At 39.3% G+C, this 20,589-nt stretch overlaps 1 protein-coding gene across 3 annotated transcripts in view; it reads left to right on the forward strand.

The window, feature by feature from the left end:
• The window catches only part of NRG3 (neuregulin 3), a 946,990-nt gene that overhangs the window by 522,921 nt on the left and 403,480 nt on the right, over positions 1-20,589 (forward strand). The window lies entirely within an intron of this gene.

Consider the following 20,589-nt stretch of genomic DNA (forward strand, 5'->3'; position numbering starts at 1 on the left):
GCATTAGCTCACAGCTGTTTAATGTTCAGTTCTTGGATCAATGAACTGAGATGGCATAGAGGAAGGATTAGAAAAAATGATTGAATATAGTAACTATTCAGCAAAATCTGGAATACATTATGAAAATTCAAGTCAAGAACGGGTGAAGGAATTTTATCAAGGAAGAAAGCAAAAGTGTAGAAAATAAGTGTGACCCTACTGATTTTTTGTGAAGTATTATATTTAGTGATGATAGCTTTATAGACTAATATCCATGAATTAAAGATATATACTGGAATAGAGGGACTCCCTAAACGACCTCTAAAACATGTGGGGAAAATAGCTACCTGAAAGAAATAGGATAGTCTCTCACCCTGCCTTTCCCTGCCAGCTTCTGATACATCCTCTACTGTACTTATTCCAGTTAGTAACATCTAAGGAGTTGGTTGGAATTTTTGGGGAAATGCCAATTCATCAAAAAATTGTTTCTCAGAACCAGGATGGAACTTCTGGTCAAAACGAGAGAGAGAGAAACCCCAGTAAATAGCACAGTTGTTAGGGTTAAAGTACAATGACCTTTTCATGATGAGGTGTAGGAGACTATGTCTGGGAGATGGGGGGAAAAGACTTCATTGTATGAAATTGCAGGCACAACAGAAGAATAACTTAAAGATTAATTAAGGGGATAAAGACTGACTTACATGGTTTCTGACTTAAATATCTTAATTGTTTTCTTTTTTTTACAAGTATTGTACTCTATTTTTATTTTGGTACCATCAAGAGGCACCAATCCTGACCGGGGCCCTGTTACACTAAACTGAGAGGAATGGTTGATACACTGGAGGATAGGGATAGGATACAGAGAGACCTAGACAAATTAGAGGATTGGGCCAAAAGAAATCTGATGAGGTTCAACAAGGACAAGTGCAGAATCCTGCACTTAGGATGGAAGAATCCCATGCACTGCTACAGACTAGGGACTGAATGGCTAGGCAGCAGTTCTGCAGAGAAGGACCTAGGGGTTACAGTGGACGAGAAGCTGGATATGAGTTGACAGTGTGCCCTTGTTGCCAAGAAGGCTAATGGCATTTTGGACTGTATAAGTAGGGGCATTACCAGCAGATCGAGGGAAGTGATCATTCCCCTCTATTCGACATTGGTGAGGCCTCATCTGCAGTACTGTGTCCAGTTTTGGGCCCCACACTACAAGAAAGATGTGGAAAAATTGGAAAGAGTCCAGCGGAGGGCAACAAAAATGATTAGGGGGCTGAAGCATATGACTTTTGAGGAGAGGCTGAGGGAACTGGGATTGTTTAGTCTGCAGAAGAGAAGAATGAGAGGGGATTTAATAGCTGCTTTCAACTACCTGAAAGGGGGTTCAAAAGAGGATGGATCTAGACTGTTCTCAGCGGTAGCAGATGACAGAACAAAGAGTAATGGTCTCAAGTTTCAGTGGGGGAGGTTTAGGTTGGATATTAGGAAAAACTTTTTCACTAGGAGGGTAGTGAAGCACAGGAATGGGTTACCTAGGGAGGTGGTGGAATCTGCTTCCTTAGAGGTTTTTAAAGTCAGGCTTGACAAAGCCCTGGATGGGATGATTTAGTTGGGGATTGGTCCTGCTTTGAGCAGGGGGTTGGAGTAAATGACCTCCTGAGGTCTCTTCCAACCTTGATATTCCATGATTCTATGAAGAACTGTACAATGCACACAGGAAAAGGCAATCCCAACCCCAAATAGATAACAAACTAAAACGAAGCAAGAGTCAACAAGTCAAAGTCACAGCAATACTCCCTTTTGGATAAGGGTAACAATAAAAATAGTAAAAAATATATATGTTGCAAAGTAATGATTATATAACTTATTTGTATTATGTAGAATTTTCAACCCATATTTGTTTTGAATATAGTTGTTAAGTTGGGCAAAATTGTTTCCCCATTTGGACATCTCACTTTTGTAATACCCCTAGGCTAAATCCTGCAGTCCTTCCTCTTGCAAAACACCTATTGGCTTTAATAGGAATGTTGCTAGATTATCCCAGAACAATATATTTTAATTCTATATTTCCTTATGTTAAATTTTATGTATATAAATTCAAAAACAAATGTATACTATATTATATTGTCAGTGTGTGAGTGTAAGCATATATGTAATATAGACACACACACACACTTCACAGGCAGGTATATGAGTGGATGATAATGTGTAGAATAGCACTAATAGTGGAAGGGCAGCTGAATAATGGTTTCCAACCATGATATTCATGCTGTGGTCAAGTTGCAAACCTAAGTCAATACTAAACAAAATGGATTGCCCTGGTAGTTTAATATCTACGCAATGACTAACCAGAATTTCCTGACTTGGAAAGGTTAATTTAGTCAAGTGATCTTTGTTTTGCCAGCCGCTCAAAAGATTTGAGGGTATTGAGCTTGTAATTGCACTGGCTGCCTCCTGCGTGCCCTCTTGTGGAGTAGGATCAGAGACTAGCAGTGCGCCTCAGTTTCCTCTCTTGGACTGTTCAAATAAAACTTCCCATTTATTGATCAAAAACACCCCTCATTGCAGACTAGGTTTATTAATATAAAATAAACTTTAAATAAAATCTCCCTAAACAAAGTCCATTCATAATTCTGCACTACTCCCTCCAGGCATTGACCTTGAGCAAAGGCCCAGGCAAACACTTGAACATTGTTGGGAATACAGGATGTTGACAAACTATTGGAGATAAGTGATAACCCCAGATCTTGGCTGCTCTTTTGGAACAATAATCATAAGATTTATGATCTCACAGGCAGGCTATATAGTTATATTTAAGATATCTTGTATTATCAACTCTCCTTGCTGCACTGTGACCTAATATACAGCCCCTAGGCTACCCTGGCATGGATAAACCAAGGCAAATGTTGTGGGCTATCAAACACTGCACATTTTGACTTTGGATAAAGATAACATTATTTGTCATGCTTTTTTTTTTTAATTGTCATGCTCTGATATTTCTGTGCTCCTTCCAGCTCCTGTTCTCCTGATAGTGTGTTGTGCTCTAATGTCCTTGCAAGGACACTGGGCGCCTTGTCTCCTGCTTAAAGGTGTTTTTATAAACACACTCAAGGAAAATTATCTTTTAATTTCTATGTGGCAAAATTCAACTCCGATTTTTTTCTCACTGGGCCATCTTATGCATGTAGGGGACCAGAGAATGGGAGTCAAAAACCACTGTGTGGATCTGCATGTAGAATTGTACTCTTTACAATGTTTTAGAAGATGGAAGTTTTCCGGGCATCAGCTAAGCACGTTGCTGGATCTAACAAAGGAAAAATACAAAATAAATGATTTGTGCAATAAATATAATTAATTGCCGAGGTTTAGTGGATGCATTCAAATCTTGTGAGGTTTGCTTTCTCCTTTTGTTCAACCTCGTTGAGATGTGCTTAGCTTCATTCCCATGGTTCTTCTGAGGTTCTTTCTGACCCTTCCATACTCCATTGGACTGAGGGCCACATGGTGGTACGGAAATTGTATAGTAGGTCATGAATGCTCACAAAATTGGGGGTTGGGGTATGGGAGGGGGTAAGGACTCTGGCTGGTGGGTGCCAGCTCTGGTGTGGGTCCAGAAATGAGGAGTTCAGGGTGCCGGAGGGGGATCCAGGTTTGGGTGTGTGGGGGGGTGAGGGCTCTGGGGTGGGGCTGGATGCAGGAGGGGGGACCAATGGGGGTTCAGAGGGAGGGAGGGGGCTCAGGGCTGTGGCAGGGGGTTGGGGCGTGGGGGCTCAGGTGCAGGCTCCGGATGGTGCTTACCACAAGCAGCTCCCGGAAGCATGTGCCCCCTCTGGCAACCGCAGCCAATGGGAGCTGTGGAGGCGGTGCCTGCGGACGGGGCAGCACACAAAGCCGCCTGACCACGTCTCCATGTACTATGTAGGAGCTGGAGGGGGGTCATGCTGGCTGCTTCCTGGGAGCCACACGGAGTGGGGCAAGTCCCTGACCCCACTCCCTGGCTGGCGGGAGCTGAGGGACAGATTAAATGGTCTGACAGGCCGGATGTGGCCCATGGGCCATAGTTTGCCCACTCCTGTCCTAAATTCATGCACATCTTGATTAATCGTGGCTCAGTCCCATTGCTAGTAACAGGACTCCCCATGAAGCATTCCAAGTGTGTGTGAGTTTGTAAATGGAAATATCAGATGATATATACTTTCTGGTCTTCTATTCAGATTTGTTTAGTCTCTTTCTCTGTGTTAGATTATTCATGAACAGCAAGATGAGTTGGATAGTTTAGACTAAGTGTAAAATCTCTGGAATGTTCAATTATATGGGAAAAACACCAAAACATTTAAAAATTTTTCCACATTAATAATGGCCTATCTTAGCCCTGATTCAGTCAGACTTAGTTTATGGTACAAATAGCCTGAGTCAGCCTTATACTTTTTAACACAGCTGAGATTTGAATTAAGTCAGAGCACATCCTCAGGTTATGTTGATTCTTGGCCACAGACTCAAAAGTAGTGGTAATCGAGATCATTCAGACAAACAATAATGTATAATAAAAAAGAGATCTGGTAATAGTGTGTTTCACAAAAATAAATCGCTTTACCGAAGTATCGAGAACATGCTTTCATTGACAATTTAAACAAACAAGCCAGGAAATGTATCTATATAATGTAAAAAATATTAACCTCAGTGGATGTTTCAGTCTGCCTGTTCTGAGTCTTGAATTTGTAACAATACCCGAAACAAGTGACTGAGATGCATGTGATTTCATTTTGAACATTTCAGATAATTCTAGCTATAATGATTTCATAGGGTACTGTCACGGGGCTGATACACTCCGTAATCCCATGTGGGTGGGGGAGAGATGCGTCACAGCTCTGCAGTCGAGTCTGAAGGGCTGGCCCCCGTGTCTCAGGGCTGTGTGGCTTTGGGGCCTTAGTCCTTAATACGACCCTTACTCTCAGGGCAGTGTGGCCTAGTGGCCAGAGTTCGCAATAGAGCCCTCACTCTCAGGGCAGCATAGCCCAATAGCCAGAGTTAGTACTACAGCCCTTACTGTCAGGGCAATGTGGCCTACTGGTCGGAGTCCATAATACAGCTCACGGTCTCAGGGCAGCATGGCCCAATGGCCAGAGTGAGGGATATAGCCCTTGCTCCCAAGGCAATGCGGCCCAAAGGCCAGAGTCAGTACTACAGCCCTTACTGTCAGGCCAGTGCAGCCTACCGGTCCGAGTCACTAATATGGCCCTTGCTCTCATGGTAGTGCAGCCTAACGGCCAGAGTCTGTAATACTAGTGAGCGGAGCCACCACCACGGAGGGGGGTGTGTGGCCAGGATAGTGGGGCCCTCTCAACTGGGTCCCAACCAAGGGCCATATCAGTGGCAGAGTTGCCCACCACTACTTCGGTAGAGCTCCAACCGAAACGCGCTGAGCCCTACCCGAGTCTTGGGGTTCTCCGTCTCTGTGATTCTCCAGTCTCTCCACAACATCCCAATCCAGTGTGTTGGGGTCCGTCTCCAACTGGCTGGTCTCTGCATCCTGGAGTGCAGGCGGTCTTCCCTCAGGAGCTAGCGACACACCTCCTTCCCCACTGGCGGTCAGCCCAGACTAAGCTGCTCTGCTGGCTTTTATATCCAGCTTCCAGCTGGAGCATGCCCAGCAGAGCCGGAGTGTGTGTGGCCTCCTCTGCTAAGAGGAAAGGGTTAACCCCTGCTGTACCGGTGCACGGCTGATACGCCCCATCACAGGTACATAGCGAACCCTGCTCCTCCTTCAGAAAAAAAAGTCCTTGGGGGATGTTCACATGCTCATTTTTAAGAAGGACTATGGACATTTCTGTATAGCAGAATGCATCATCTATTTTTACTTGGTAAGAACTGATTTCTGCCAAGGGCATGCGGTGTGATAATCCTGCCATACAATTTATCTTGGTGATTCTTTCTTCCCCCTGTAAGTTTCCTAAGAAGATTTCTGAATATCATTTCTGAATATGGTGCTTGAGAAAGCAAAATGAAAAACAAATAATGGCTAATATAACAAATCCAAAACAGAAAAAAAGTTTGCAAATCCTAAAATGTGCTACAATTTTGAATTGAAGTGGCTATTGGTAGCAGACTGGAAAAGAAAATGAAGGGACAATTTTCCTGAGCTTTCTTTTCTTTGGTTATTGCAAGGGGTAATTTTCAGTACATTAAGGACTCAAGCCAACTCCCGTTGTAGTAAATGTGGGTCTTTCCCTGATTTCAGTGAGATTTGGATTGGGACTTGAATGAATGATTTGTCTATTTGTACATAGATTGCTTCAGTTTGTATGGACATGATGAGTACAACCTATTTTAAAATGGAATAACACTCTTAGAAGATATTTTCAGCAAACTTAAAGGGAAATAATAAAAACATTTTGCTTTTTTTTTTCTCCTCGTCCTTTCATTCTTGGAGGAAGAAATAGATCTTTGATATACTGTAGAACAGCTGCAAAGTAAATGTAGTTTATATAATAGCTTGCAAAACACAAACATGTTAAATATTTGAATAAGGAAATAAGTAACTTGTCAAATGAATTCATATTAAATATATTGTAATTTTAAATAAAAATTAGTAACATATCTACCTACAGTAGGCAGCTCAAAACAGTTTATTTATGGAATAATGTATGCTGTAGTGAATTATTGTGGCTTGGAGTTACCATTTCACTTAGGAAAAATCAGACTTGTAAAGGTAGGTGTGTGTGTGTGTGTGTGTGTGTGTGTGTGTGTGTGTGTAAAACACACACCCAGTAATCTCACTTCATAGATGGTTGGGAAACTGTTTTTATTTTGTTTCGAGCTATGAGAGTTCACATGTACAGCTTTGAATTTGGTGTTCAAAGTCTGACTTTCATGTGGAGTAAGGTTGAATTTCCACTTTATTTTGATGCAAAACCATAAATGATTGCAGGTTTGCTAGAGGGACTCATGAACCTTAGCAAAGTTTTTGACTAGTATGGTCTGGGATTCAAGTCTATAACAAAATCAACTGTCTCCTGTGGTTTCTATTTTTGTTGCAAACACTTTGCACTGTCACATCAGGTCTGGATGACACTTAAGACTTATACTACCATAGCTATGTATACTAGAAATGTGAAAAAAATCACACCCCTTAGCAACATAGGTATGCCAAAAAATCCTTAGTATAGATACAACTATGCTGATAGAAGAGGGCTTCTGTTGGCATAGTTAACTTCATTTGAGGAGGTGGTATCTACTATACCAGGAGAACTTTTAAACTCAGAGGCTATGATGGCATAGGCTCTTTGATGTAGACATAGCCGTACATGAGTGCAGCCCTACATGTAGCAAACATCCAGGGGCAAATTCAGTCCTGTTGTAGTTCCACTGACCTCAGTGGAGTTTCACTTGTTAGCATTAGTGCTGAAGTTGGCACTCTTTCTTAAATGAGAGGACAGCCACCTGTTTGCTGTTGTCTTTCTCACTTAATAAATGTTCCTCCATGTCAGAGGCCAGTTAATAAATATTTTCAAACTGATTAGCTTGCATCTCTGCTTTCATATAAATTTCCCTTCAGGGTGTCATGTCCAAATAATACATATTTCTGGTTGCCTACTATATGTGTGAGGACAACAGTGTCCTCAGGGGAGATATTTAGATTTCTCCATTAAAAGCTAACTCAATAGGATATGCAGGCATGCTTTTTGCTATAAACTCTCAACATCACTTCCCTTCCCATTCTCCCTCCCAGGGCCTAAGAGCTTCTATGCTTTCATTTCTTTGTTTCAAGTATTTGCTGTCTATTCTGTCTGGCATTTTAAAACAAGTTACAATAAACAATGAAATAAATTAGTCCTTCAGTAACGCTTACAAACGTAAGGGTATTTCTGTGTTTTACTGTCCATGACTCTACACATACAGTTAAACATTTCCCTTCTGTGTTTCAATTTATTTAAGGACATGGGCATATTTCTTCAGAACAGGACTGTAAAGACTTTAACCCAATTATACTTAATATAGTTCTCATTAAATTTCTACAGCATTGTTTATGGAAAAAAGAAGCAAATAAAGGAAAAACAGCTTTGGCCCACTTCCGTATAAATGTCACAGTTTTGTTCAGTAGATAAAATGCACAATATGTATTTCTTCTGCATTTAAATAATAAATAATTCTACTTACATGTAAACGACTTTTCCCTTATAAGCACAGACCTCCGGGATGCACGTTGTTTAGTGCAATCCCCTCTCTATGCCCCACCCTATCCTGGGAATGGGGAGGAAGCAGTAGCAAATCAAACCATAGGGATAGGCTATGTACACCACCTTCAGCTATATAGATGTTAGACTGCCTGGAAACATATAACCTGACATGCGTCTGATGAAGTGGGTATCCACCCACGAAAGCTTATGCTCCAATACTTCTGTTAGTCTATAAGGTGCCTTTGTCGCTTTATATCGCCTGTTGTTACTACTCAAGCAGAATCTGATTAAAGACTAACTGATCTAATAAACTAATTTGGCTGTCAAATATAATCACATAGATGCGTACCTTCCTTATCTTTTTCAAGAAAGTTACAGTGCCCATAGTATGTAATGTAATATACATTCCACAATACAAATAAAAGTAAGTAACTAAAAGTGCAGTATGAGTGATATGCTTCTTTATAAAAATGCTAACATATATGCTAGTAAAAATGGGGATGTCTGAGTGAACATAGGTATCTGTGGCTCAAATTTTTAAAAATAAGTGGTGATGTTGGGTATCTCAATGTTTGTATGCCCAACTGGAGACACCTTGAAAGCATCTGATCTTCGGTGGGCAGGGTGCTCAGCACTTTCTGAAAATCAAACCCCATTAAGATGTCTCAAGTTGAAAACCCAGAAATTGACACCACCAAAATCCATTGTGCTGTCACTGCAACTCTATCTGCGGAGTCTCTGTATGACATAAAGGTCAGTGTCTTGGAGTATGACCCCAATGAACAGATGTTGGTAGCCAGACTGGTGAATCCAGTATCTATTATTATTTATAGAAATATATAAATGTATAAATACATAGTAAATATTTTGTGAGCTGGGGATTGTTGAACAGTTGCCAGTAGCCAGACTGATATTGCAAACTAGTTTCATATAGGCATTTGAACTTTTGGATGCTTATCCAAACTGAACCTGACATTCACCCATCACTAATATATACTATTATATGAAAAATGGTAACACTAAATTTGCTCAACTGTGTGATATGAAAGTTTTTGTGTGTATTCATTTGAGGAAATGCACTTGTCACTGAAAATCACAACGACAGTGTTATATATTATTTGCAGTCCTGGCTGTCGAGAAAATAAGTTGAAGGACTTTTAAACTTATCTTATTATGACTTTTTATACTTATACTTACTTATTATGACTTTGCACTAGTGTCACCCAAGACCATAATTAAAAACAGTGGACAAGCACCTTCTAATCTCTTTGACATTATTTTATGTCAAGAACAATTGATTAGAAGAAGAGGATTACATTTCAATGTTCAAACTGCTCACATTGACAAGAGCTTTTGAAAAGCTATCTTTATTATCACTTCAGACTTTTTTATACTGTTTTTTTAATTAATTTCACTCTTCCTAAAGAGGAATTGTGGTTCTTTTTATTTTCTTTTTTTCCGGTGCACAATATAAGAAGAATCATGGTGCAAAGTTGATGGTTATTCCATTTTAGTTCCTTAGATGAATGACCTAGCAAAACTGCTTTTGAAGTTAATGTAACCTAGATAAATGAGACAAAAGTAACACGTTTGTTGTTGTTGTTTTTGTTTTGTTTTTTAACTAGCATGGCACAGTGAAGTTTCAGAGAAATCAATGATATCCAGGCTTGGCTAACCCTTTAATATAATTAAGACTCTGGCTATCAGACTTTGCAACATACTTTTGTGAGTATTCACAATAGATGAGACCTGCTCAAGTCTTCATCAATTGTCTCTTCTGGATGAACTTCTATTACAAGTGTTCTTTTAGCATACAATATAGAGGCTTGTTTTTCTGGAGCCAAATACAATTAATTATCTCTTTTTGATGTGCTGGGATTAATTCAGGAGGGTGTTTTTTTTGTTTGTTTTTTTGGTCTGTATTCTGATAGTTCGGGATGCTGAGCACCTCCTTTAGGTTCTGAGCACAGTCAATTCATACTGAGTTGTAGGCACTCATCTGACAACATCAGAACCTATGTCAGTCCCTTGACAAGCTCTGCAAACATTTATTGTTTAAAAGGAAACCTAGGAAGCATTTGTTTTTCTCTTCCAATGCCTTTTTTTATCAAAATGTTTGAAGAAATCTATTTTCACAAATGCACTTTGTTTTTTCAACTAACAATCTTTTGCTTCCCTTTCTGTAAATCCAAAAGAAAAGAAAAAATGCAGCCTCATCTGGGTGATTTTTGTCCCATTTTGCTATACAAAGTTATGGGGGAACAAAAAGAAATTTTGTGTAAATAGCAATTCTCCTAACCCCTCTCATTTTTAAGGGCTACCCTAATGGGATAAAACCATTAAAAACTGTTAATTTTAAGTATGGAGATGTGGCCCTTTAAATGGGTTAATATGTTCAAGTAGCTTCAGAAATCACAGAAGAAGAAACATCCATTCTGCTGGCACTAGAGCTACATTAATTATCAACCTCCATTTAGAGGAAGACAGGTGGCTGATATAGCTTTTTGGAGAGTTTCCCATCTGTCTGTCCATCTTTCTGTACTTTGCCAAGTGACGTTTAAAGAAAGGCGAAAGGCTATGATGATGAGGTACTGTTTTCTACTATATCCATTTTAGAAAGTAATGCATAGATCTTTCTACTGCTTATTTGTGCAAAGACAAACCTCTATGCCTAAAGCATTTATTTGGTTATAAGCAACAAGTACGCCTTTCTGAGAAAAAGTGTATATAGATGGTACATATTCATTCTTTAAATCTGTGATGTGGTTTGTTTCCACAGTGGCACTCAGAAAAATTAATCTGAATTAACTAAATATGTTAACTGAATGTGAATTAGTTAAACAGCATTAAACCTCTATGGGGATACTTTTGTTCAGAATTGAAGTGAACTTAATTCGATTTAGTTTAATTCACTTTGGAAGTTACAAGGAAATGTTTTTTTTTTTCACTCCCACTGCCCTAATTGGGAAGAGTCTGAGACATCTTCTGTTTCAGAAGAATCTGGAGACTGGGAGCAGACAGTAGCCTACAGAAAGATACATGATGAAGGCAGCAACCACTCTTGGGACTTTATCACCAAAGAGTCAGCAATGGGAGGGGAGGAAAGAGGGCCACTGGCCTCATTCCTGCAAAAGACAGCAACACTAATCGGAGAACAACATATTGTCTTTTCAGCGAGAGGGAAGGCTGGAAATAGAAAGAGAGTTGTGTGGCAGGAGAGTGTACCATTGTATGATTGCGTTAATGGAGCTTAAATTGTAAGCAATCTGCTGGGGTAGCTTTGCTTCCAACTTTGAGTGCCCCAAAGAGCGTGTCATTTGAGACCTCCCCATAATACAGTTTTTGCAGGAACAGACACTGCTGTGTTATTGTTTCTGGTTGGAACAAGGCAGGTGAGAAGCATCTTGAAATTAAAATATGAACATAGTTGTAAAGTTGTGTTTTAAACCCTCACAAATGTTTGATTTATCTCCTACAAATTTGGGCAAACTTCCAAGTTCATTCTTACTTTATCTCAACCATACCTACGCCTGACATGCAAAAAGCTTATCTATGGCTTTGAGACATCTGGCATTACCATTTTAAGAGAGTACATTGGGTCTCATCTTGTATATGGCAGTGAATCAGGTAAGCAGCTCAGAATGACAATGAGAATTGCCCAGATGTTCTTTATAATACTTAAATGTAAAGGCCAATTCTTGAAATGAAGGAATTAAATTTTAGTGCTTAGCATGAGGTAGAGAATGAGCCATTCAGATATGCCTGAATATTAGAATATCTCCTTTTGCCTTGTACCCAAAACAATGGGAGCTTGATGTTTGGGAACTAATCCTATTAATTTGGGTGGGAGCATGGTGAAACTTCTCTGAAATGAAACCAGAGGAAGGAATAATTAAGCTTTGTAAAAGTAAATAATGAAAGATGCAGACAGGTGTAAAGAGAGAGAGAGAGACACACACAATATTGTGCGTGTGTGTGTTTGTATTGAAAATACACATTTTTCAGCTTTGATAGGTTTTGCTATCAATGAAACAAATGCAGAACTGAATGTATCTACCTACTTCTTCCATGACCCCTTACCAAGTGGTCCAAATACCTGTGATTCCGACCACTTTTATTTATATCAGCAATATCCCCCACCCCTCTCAAAAAGTCAGTAAAAAGTACATTAATTAGAATTACATTCATGAGTAGAAAATGTGGGATAGTTCTTATGAGGGTTGAAGATCCGTTTTTACACATCTGTTAATGTGCATAGCACAATGATTTTTCCATATTACATTCATCCCAAAACTGCAGCATCAGCATGCAATTTTAGTGCAATATTTAAGGAGTGGCGCTTATTTTTCAACTAAGGAGCATATTGTTGGGTAAAATAGATAAACACTGTCATACATTTGTGAGTACATAGTAACTAGGAGAGTAAGATTTAATGCATGTGTGCATGTCAAGTGGTATTAGATTTCACACACATTCCTCGAACCTCTGTCTTCCGTCTCCGAAATCCCAATGAAGGTAGAAACCAATGAGATGAAAAGTTCCCGTTGGATTCAACTTTTGCCCTGCAGCAAAAATAGATTTTCCACTCCTTTTCAATTTGATGGCTGATGGAAAAGCTATTGAACATGCATATATAAAAACAATATTTTTTTTGGTTGGGTTATCTGTTAGATCATGGATTTTCAAAATCTGTTGTCAGTGACTGTAATTTAATGTTTTCATGAAGACAGTGAAGTATAGTATATACTTCAGAGAGAGATGCAGAAACTTTAGAGGTTAAAGATTTGTTAACAGGTTAATAATTACTGTGCGTTATGTTTCATAGTTCAATATGATTTTTGTGATTTTGCTTTAATTCAGTTTCAGCCTCTTTCTCTGTTATAAATGAGTGTGAGAATCATTGATCCCAGCTGCACAAAGTCAACTTTGTATATATATATTGTGTCCATATATATATTGTGTCCATATATTGAGCATTTTCTCTGTAATTATTGAATTGTTCTACTAGATGACAAGATGGTTCAGAAATCTTAAAAAATATAGAGGATCGCATCTGAGCACATGCTGTCATTTATCATGTTGTAGTAATATACTCATTCTTTTTTCAGTAACATCACTTCTGTGATAGTGTTAGCAACCAGGCATTGGAATGTAGAATGCTGTAACCAGGTTATATTTAATTATATTTTAAAAATTAACCCCGGATCCTGCAAATTGTTCCATAAGGGTGCAGAGGTTCATCCATTCAGAGCATTTGCAGGATTAGGGCCACAATGAAGTCAGTTTGTTGATTTCTGTAGGTATACCATTGCACTATCATGCAAGTGTAGAATGAGGGTTGGTAGTGACAGCTGGTTTTGCATGCATGTCATGACCAGAAATGGGAGAATCAGTGAGGTGATGTCCTTTGCCTCTGAGCCAGAAAGGCACGTTCTCCTTCATGAGATTGTTAACATAAGCATTCCACTGTAGGTGTATGTATAATGCACTTGAATCAGAAACTTTTGCCAGCCATACCAGCAGGCATTGCATGTGCCCCCCCTATCCCTGGGTGCCAAATCCAGAGCACGAAGGTGAGTGTTACAGACTCACTCTGTTTCTTCTTAGTGCCTGTGTGGAAAGTTTACATTCCCTGTCACTCTTTGAGCTTCAGTTAGCCAGCTTTAAAAAAAATTCTCCTTCTGTGTAGTTTAAGGTTAGTTAGTTAGTAATTTAGTGAGTTTAGTGGGGTTTAATATGCAGAAATCCCCAAGTTTCAAACAATATGCCACCTGCAGGTATGTGATTTCTGTTAGTGATCAGCACAAAATCTCCTTAGAGGGGCAAGTGAGGGACAAATGTCCTATTTGTACCTCCTTCCCAACAAGCACAAAAAAGAACATCAACTTGAGAAGTCACTGTGTCCCTCCTCAGAGCCCAACCCTGACCATGGGCGAATGGAGGGTTTGTCCATGAGGTGTTCTCCTCTGGTTGCCCAGTTTCTAAGCTGAAGTCAGGTAAGGAACATTGTTCATCTTCTTCTCTAGTGACCTCCTCAAAGTACTCAAACCCCTTCTCTTCCTCAGAGACTGATACATGTTTGAAGTCTTATTCTTCCCCTCACAAAAAGGCCCTGAAAAAGTCCTCTGGTGCTGAATCAAGGCCTGGTTGTAAATATTGATGCTCATTGGTGTTCTAGGAGGTAGCACCATCGATTCCAGCATCAGTGGGGTCATTGAGACCAGTGCCTTCACCCTTACCAGAGAGATCATTGCTCTGGCACTGTTGGGTCCAACACAGCCAACATTAGTGGACAAACACTTACCTTCACTATAGGTTCCATTGATGCTGCAGGCATTCTTTGTCGCAACAACCTTCTGTCTCCCTCTCCCAGACTCTCCTTTGTTGCATCAACTTGTCCCAATGGCTTTTACTTACTTACCATGGTACTGGCAATTCCATTCACTTTGTCAGTATATACTGCATCAGCTCCATTGATATAGACTTTTAGCTGTATTCTGACCACTTCATCCACCGGCACTGTTGGATACATTGTCAACTTCAGTTCCTCTGGGACAGCATTAGGTGTTGCCAGTGTTGAGACCTCCTCTAAAACCTGCTAGGACTGCTCCTCCATTTACTGAAGAGAGTTATCTTCTCCTAGTCCGACTTCGACCATGATAGACCTTTATCTCCATCAAGGTCATTCAGATCTCCATATGATCAACATTCCGGAGATTCCCAAACTCTAGATCAAAATCTTTATTGTAATAATCTCCCCAATATACTCAAAAAGGTAAGACACTATCTGTAGAACAGAAAGGTATATGCCACCTTGAACCTTCAGCTGAGGGTATCAAATTATCTGGTATCATTGTTAAAATATACTTTCGTTAACTGGTCAGCAATTTCAAAATTTGTGGCCAAGCACTCAAGTACCAGGAACAGTTTTTTGGCACAGTGTTGGTGGGTCATTTTACTTCCATTTCTTGATTCCCAAAAAGAGAGGTGGTCTTCAACCCATTCTGGACTCAAGAAAATCAACTTCAGGATGGTCACTCTTGTTTCTGTTATCTCTTTCCTGGAGATTGGTATGCTGCCCTGCGGGATGCGTACTTTCATGTGGCAATATTTCCTGGCCACAGAAAGTTTATATGATTCATGATAAACAATGTGCATTACCAATATGCAGTTCTGCTCTTCAGTCTCTCTTCCACCACAAGGGTTGTCATGAAGTGTATGTGAGTGGTAGCGGCCTGATTCTTCTGTCTAGGAATTCAGATATTTCCCTATCTGGACAATTGGCTAATTCAAGGATGATCCAAGTCGCATATCCAGAACAGCAATCTTGTTATCAGACATCTGTTCTCCATTCTAGGTAAAAAATATGGATTGTACAACAAACGTAGAGGGCTGACTTTGATGCCATTTCTGCCATGGCTTGCCCTCTTGAGGAACTGGTTCCATTGCATAGTCTCTCGGTCTGAGAGTCACATATCCAACCCAAGAACAACAGCGAGTGTGTGTCCCCACCTATTGGAACACAAGACCTCGTGCATGCACATGACTCAGCATGCCAGACCACTGGTATAGTTTATCTAAGCAAGTAGGGATGCACAAGGTCACCTCGGTTGTGCTAAGAAGTGATCCACTTGTGGAACTCCTGAACAAAGCACAATATTTTGCTAAAGGGCCTCCATCTTACAGGGGTGAGGAACACTATGGATTACCTCAGCAGGTGGAGGGACTTCGGACAACTTAAAGAAAGAAAATAACATCAACTTCATGAAGTTTGAGTCATCTTGGAAAGCTTGGGTAATAGTGTAATGTCTGAAAAGGATATATACCGATTATCATGTTGCTACTTTGCAAACATCCACTATAGAAATGTTGCTCAAGAAGGCTGCTGACATGGAATAAGCCCTAGTGGAATAAGCTGTTGCCCTTGGGGCAGGAGAGACCTTTGTCGTATCAGAACAAAGTTCTATACAGTCCAAAATCCAATGTGAAATATGCTGGACTGTAACAGGTCGCCCTTTAATCCTCTCAGTATAGGCTACAAACAGTGTGGGAGAGGATCTGAAAAACTTTGTGGGTTCCAGGTATAAGATTTCACCTTATTCAGATTTTTTTGATATCTCAGATTTGCTGTCAGGCCTTCCACTATATCTTCATGCAGGTTCCATCACAAAGCTCCAGAAAAATAAAAAAGAATGGGGACACAATATGTGCAGCTGGTTTGTCCACATGCCAGTTCCTCAGTGAGGAAGAACTTGACAGCAGTGGACCTTAAAGTTTGAGTACTAAAAGGAAAGGAAATCATAAGTAGGAAAGATATATTAGTAGGAAATCAATATTTAACTTATTGAACAACTTTTGGACACTTGCACTTTTGTGCATCTTGAAGTAAAGTGATTTTATAAATTATTGATGCAACAAAAGCCTTGCTATCCACCTTCATTACTGTCAAACAGGGAGTATTTCTCATAGGAAATTTAGCATTCATTGAGGGTGAAGAAGAAGGAAAAAGACAGACAGAATAAGGAAAGAATATTTTGGAGCTACATAACCAGGAATGAACTCTTATTAAATGTGCAAAATGTGATTATTAATACCTCTGTGTACCATACTCTGCATACTCAATGCCAGCATAGCCTTTGTTACCAGGGAAACAAAATCTAGAGTAACCTGCAATTTCCTATTACACAAAATCTCTGACTCTGCTGATATTTCCTACTCTAAAACTGCTGCAAATAACAATCCACTTATGGAGAAGGGATCAGCTGAAACGTCAAATAATACCACAGGAAACATTAATTATGGAAACTGAGATGCTATTTCAGACATTGTTGTGGCAAATTTTATATTGTTTTTGACCACATTTTATTTAAAAAATAATTTTTGCTTAAATTCCTACTCCTGTGATACTTCCTATCTGTGACCCCTCTGGGTGAAATCATTTCTAAACACACAGCAGAGTGTTCTCAGCATGCTGGTAATATACAAATGTTTGTCTCTTGACCCATAGAACCCTCCAAGTTTGAACTTTGCTCTGGAGGAGTTTCTTGGTGGTATTACCAGTTGGGTGTATCAGAGCTACAACACACATCAGGTGTTTTAAACAGGCTCCCTGGGCTTTGATTATATTCTTTTTCACTATTTCACCCTTTCCTAATACCATTGAAAAAAATCTCTACATGCAAATAAACTGTTCCATCTACAACCAGGAGCAGCGCCAGGGTTTTTGCCGCCCTAGGCGGCTGGGCTCCTCTGAGCATTCGGCGGTGGGGGTCCTTCCGCTCTGCGCCGAATTTCCGCCAAGGACAGCAAAATGCCGCCCCCCAAATCCTGCCGCCCTAGGTAGAGTCGCCTAGTGGAAGCGCCAGCCCTGCCTACAACTACAAAATTTTGGATTAGGAGTTTAGGACTGAAATCTCAATTTTGTGGAAATAGGTGGTAGAGAAGGAGGAGGAGGGAAAAGTCTTAAACTTCCCCACATTCTCAGCAATTTACTACATAAATGTAAACAAGGGATATGTGTGTTGCAAAGCCAATCTCTCAATAGTGAGGAAATGTCTGAATTAAAGTTCCCTGTGCAATCTTAAACTCCCCCTTTTGTGTGTATGCATACTATACCATCTTTATATGATCATATATTATATTTTCCCCAGTTTACTAAATGGGTAGATTCATTATTTCTTTTTATCTTCCCCATTTAATATATGTCTCTGGGGTTTATATAATGCATACCATCCAAACCTCACACTGAATGCAAACTTAATTTACTCCTGAGCATTTCTATAGTATTTTCACCATGGTATCTGAGTGCTTCACAAACATTAATACATTTATCTTGACAACACCCCTGTGGGACTAGATAATGGGATTATCTCCCATTTTACAGCTGGAGAACCGAGGCACAGAGAAATTAAGACCAAAATTGTCAAGTGTCCACTAATATTGGGTGTCTAGCTTGTGATTGTTGGAGCCTAATTTTTCCAACTACTTACATTTTTAAAGCCCTTTATATGTTCAAAGCACAACTCCAGTGGAGTTTCAGCTGTGAATGCACAGCACTTCTGCAAATCTGGCACCAGGTGTCACACAGTGGGCACACAGAAAATGGGGAACACACAATTAGTCGTCAGCTGTGAACATTTTGATTTAAGTTTGTTGTCCTCATCACATAGGAACTCTGTAACAGAGGCAGTTATAGAATCCAGTTGTTCAGTGTCATCGAACTTCTTTAACTGTAAGGCTATCCTTTCTCTTCCTGTAATCCCCTGCCTCATTCAATACACACCTTCCAACTTCTGTGATGAATGAGGCAGGAGTCCTACAGATAATAATGTCATTCGCTGCACAACTCTGATTCATCCCCAGAGTATTGTCTGTCCTCTGTACTGAGCGAGGCTGTGATCCTGTGAAAATATTATTATTATTAATAATATTTATTATTTAATAACAAATAATAATATGTAGCCCTTATATAGCACTTTTCATCTGTAAATCTCAAAGCGCTTTAAAAAGGATGTCACTATCGTTATAGCCATTTTACAGATGGGGAAACTGAAGTATAGGGAAGTAAAGTGAGTTGCCCAAATTAAGGCTTTTCCTATGTAGGCCGTACTTACACAATGGGGGACTCTATTTTGGAAGCAGTGACTCTGAGAAAGATGTGGGGGTTTTGATGGCTAATCAGCTGAACATGAGCTCCTTGTGCGATACTGTGGCCAAAAAGGCTAATGTAATACTGGGATACATAAACAAGGGAATCTTGAGTAGGAATATAGAAGTTAATTTATCTCTATATTTGACACTGGTCTGACATCTGCTGGAATTTGTGTCCAATTCTGGGGTCCACAGTTTGAGAAAGATTTTGATAAATTGGACCATGTTCAGAGAAGAGCCACGAAAATGAGTAAAGGTTTAGAAACCGTGCCTTATACTGATATTCAAGGAACTCAGTCGATTTAACTTAACAAAGAATAGGTTAAGGGGTAGTCTATTAGTACCTACATGGGGAACAAATATTTAATCATGTGTTCTTCAGTCTAGCAGATAAAGGTGTATAACACAATCCAATGACTGGAAGTTGAAGCTAGACAAATTCAGGCTGTTAATAAGGTGTACATTTTTAACCATAAGAGTAATTAGCCATTGGAACAATTTACCAAGGGTCATGGTGGATTCTCCATAACTTAAATCATTTTTTTCTAATAGAGATGGTCTAGGAATTATTTTGGGGAAGTTTTATGGGCAGAGTGATAGAGGGGGACAGATTAGGTGATCACAATGTTCCCTTCTGGCCTTGGAATCTGTGAATCTGTCTTTTGAGTGCTTGACTTTGCAAACTTAATATTCTTTATAATGCAGGGGAGTTTAACATATTATACACTTGTGTGTATACACATACAAAACAAAAAACAATAAAACTTAGAAATTTGCAAAAGCTTTGATTCCGGAGCACAATTAGGCAACAACTTTTAAAATTATAGCAGAAACACATTGGTGCCTAGCCTATGAGATAACTGTCAATTGTTAATACCAAGTAGGTTTCATTCTCCAACCATATTTCCATATTACTGTGGTAATTCAACAACGGCCTGTATAATATATGAGTAAATATATAATATACCAATAAATTATATCTTCTAAGCAACATAAGGCTCATCATATAGAACTAAACTTATCATTCCATCATAAACAAATAATTTATTAAAGCAATACTAACCCCTTAACTTCACCAAATCAGTGACTATCTTTTCAAAGAATAAATAGAAACCTGTAATGCCTAAAGTCTAATTTTCACAGAATCTCTTGCATATTAGTACCACAAGATTTACATTATCCATTAGGTTTAGGTCTTCACCAGGAATGTTTCTAAAAAATAAAACGTATTAACTGTCTCAATGACTTCTTGAATGGACTTCTCCAGAGCTGATTATTTTCCTTAAAAAATGTCTGGCTCATTGCTACTACTGCTCTATACCTTCAATTCAGCTAACTTCAAATTTCAGTATCTTGGGTTTCAGGAGATTTACCTGCTACTATATATGCTGTAGAACTTAAAAAAGAAATCCACCAAGAAAATGACACTGGTACAATGCTGGATGCTTCAGTGATTCTCTAAAAATTATTGCATTGAGAGTGTTTTTGTTCATCTGCCATTTCACTGAAAGTAGCAAAAATATTTGACAGTGAATATAATTGGTTCCACAGTATAATTTTGGTTGATATTCCATTATGAAGACATTTTTTCATGTGAGTTAAATTTTGTGTTCACACCTGTGGTCATTAAATGAAAATAAAATTATATTTTCTACTAGATCTGTATTGTTTACTTGAACATTCTCCATGAAAAAACTCATTCCTTGTATTATAGTTTTTGCAGTAAATTGAATGCAGTAGAGCAGTAATATTCAAAAGAATAGAACTGGAATATGTAAAGTGTTCCAGT

The sequence above is a fragment of the Chrysemys picta genome, chromosome 7, assembly GCF_011386835.1.
Source record: "Chrysemys picta bellii isolate R12L10 chromosome 7, ASM1138683v2, whole genome shotgun sequence".
In the NCBI taxonomy this organism is placed as follows: domain Eukaryota; kingdom Metazoa; phylum Chordata; order Testudines; family Emydidae; genus Chrysemys; species Chrysemys picta.